Source organism: Engraulis encrasicolus, chromosome 11, assembly GCF_034702125.1.
Source record: "Engraulis encrasicolus isolate BLACKSEA-1 chromosome 11, IST_EnEncr_1.0, whole genome shotgun sequence".
NCBI classification, from domain to species: Eukaryota; Metazoa; Chordata; class Actinopteri; order Clupeiformes; family Engraulidae; genus Engraulis; species Engraulis encrasicolus.
In genome coordinates, this window is record NC_085867.1 from 12,212,509 (window position 1) to 12,215,008 (window position 2,500).

Consider the following 2,500-nt stretch of genomic DNA (forward strand, 5'->3'; position numbering starts at 1 on the left):
AATTTCTCAACAGACTAGCATTCATTAGTTCTTTTATTAAAGAAAGTGAATGTACATGTATTTTTGTTTTGGGTGATCTGAATGCTGACATCTCGGACAATCAGTCGTTGTTTGGACAGCATATAGAACTCTTTTGTCAACACAGTAAATAAGTGCTTTCCAGCAAAGTGCTACTGCCTGAGAATAGCTATACATAGTATATCAGTGAGGCATGGCATACGACATCCTGGCTGGACCACTGTAGCACAGCTGATGCCCACGACTGCTTATCTGATGCTAAAATTCTGTATGATCTGTCTATAGCAGACCACATTCCTGTCTCTATGGTATTAAACCTGAGCTATTTACCAGAACACTCTTGCAGTGATAGATGTCAACATACATCAAGGAAAATAGACTGGGCAAAGCTCTCTGAATATGACCTTTGGAAATATAATGCACCAACAGAAAACAGTCTCAGAAGTGTTCATATTCCACATGAAGTATTCTCTTGTGATATAAACTGCCAAAATCTGGACCACCAGAATAATATTTAATATGTATGAAAACATAGTGAAGCGTTTGATCAATGATGGTAAGGTCTTTACTCAAAGTAAGAAAAAACAAAATACTAGGCCTGGATGGAATGAGTATGAGCTGCAGCTCCATTCTGAGGCTAAAAAAGCTTTAAGAAACTGGGTAGCTGCTGGTAAAGCGAGACATGGCCCTGAGTTCGAGCATAAGAAGACCACTAATGCCAGTTTTAAGTATGCTGTGTGTTATGTGAAAAGGAATGAGCGAATGATAAGAGCTAACTCCATGGCTAAAACACTTTGTCATAATAATGTACAGGATTTCTGGAAAGAGGTTAAGGTTATTAATAACAGTAAGATGCCTTCACCGTCTAAACGGAATATCTGGGGATGGGGATATTGCAGAGTTATGGGCAAAGCATTTTGGAGAATTTTAACTGTGTTGAGAGTGCTGCTTTTAATGTTGGTGATGTTATTTATGATGATGGCATGGTCATTAGACCAGATGAGGTATGTGATGCCATTGGAAAACTGGCAGTAAATAAAGCCAGTGGTCCTGACCAAATTACTGCTGAGCATCTGAAATATGCTAGCTTTAGACTTTCAGTGCTACTGGCCTTGTGTTTCTCGGGCCTGCTAGCGCATGGTGTATTACCTGACTCTTTGTTATCTGTACTATTGGTACCAGTGATTAAAAATAAAACACGTAAAGCATCTAGTACAGACAATTATAGACCAATTGCACTTGCTAGCATAATCTCCAAAGTGCAGGTGATCTTGGAGAGGCTGCAAGAACATGTGGTAACTACTGACCATCAATTTGGATTTAAACACAAGCATGGAACAGACTTATGTATCTATGCATTAAAAGAGCTTGTTTCAACATATAAGAATAAGAACTCCACAATATTTACGAGTTGTTTAGATGCGTCCCGAACATTTGACCGAGTAAATCATGGTTTAATTATTTTTTAAGCTACTTGAGCGGGGGGTCCCTCTATACTTGATACGCATCCTGCAGTGTTGGTACTCATCAAACTAAGCAGGTCAGATGGGGCGAGGCCTCTTCTAGTAAGTTTGGGGTTACCAATGGTGTCAGACAAGGTGGAATTCTTTCTCCTCTTCTCTTTAATCTAAATATGGATGATCTGTCCAGGAAACTTAAAGGTGTATGCCACTATTTTGGGGCTTAATACAGTTAAAATCCTTGGCCAGGGTTTATATAGGTGGTAAAGTGTCTTATTTTTCATGTAAGCCGTTGTCTTGTTTTAAGACAAGTTAAAAGAGGGATCATGTCGCTAAGCTAGTGAAAGTCAATGGATCCGTGTAGCATGCTACATGGATGCATTGACTTTCACTAGCTTAGCGACATACTCCCTCTTTTAACTTGTCTTAAAGCAAGACAACGCTTCACATGAAAAATAAGACACTTTACCACCTTTATAAACCCTGGCCAACGATTTTAACTGTATTAAGCCCCAAAATAGTGGCATACCCCTTTAAGGACTGTAGGACTGGATGTATGGTTGGGGACAAGGTTATTAATCATCGTCTGTATGCTGATGATCTTGTTATCCTTTCTCCCTATAGTGCTGGTCTCCAGCAACTACTCAGAGCCTGCTCAGAGTATGGGATAGATTTTGACATCAAATATAATGCAAAAAAGAGTGTTGTCATGATTGCCAGATCTAAGGAGGACAAAAAGTTACAGTTCCCTTCTTTTTATTTAAATAATAGTGAGTTGGCAATTGTAAATAAAGCAAAGTACTTAGGTCATATACTTAGAAATGACTTATGTGATGATGATGACATTCAGCGTCAGTGTTGTAAGCTATACGCTCAAGCAAATATGCTGGCACGTAAGTTTCATATGTGTTTCAAAGATGTCTCTTTTTAGAACCTACTGCACTCCATTATACACTGCCCATCTTTGGTCTAACTACAGTAAGGCGAAGAGTAACAAAATCAAGGTGGCCTATAATGATGCT

At 39.0% G+C, this 2,500-nt stretch overlaps 1 protein-coding gene across 3 annotated transcripts in view; it reads right to left on the reverse strand.

The window, feature by feature from the left end:
• Positions 1 to 2,500, reverse strand: part of rassf2b (Ras association domain family member 2b) — a 15,934-nt gene that overhangs the window by 4,968 nt on the left and 8,466 nt on the right. The gene's annotated exons all lie outside the window — the stretch shown is intronic.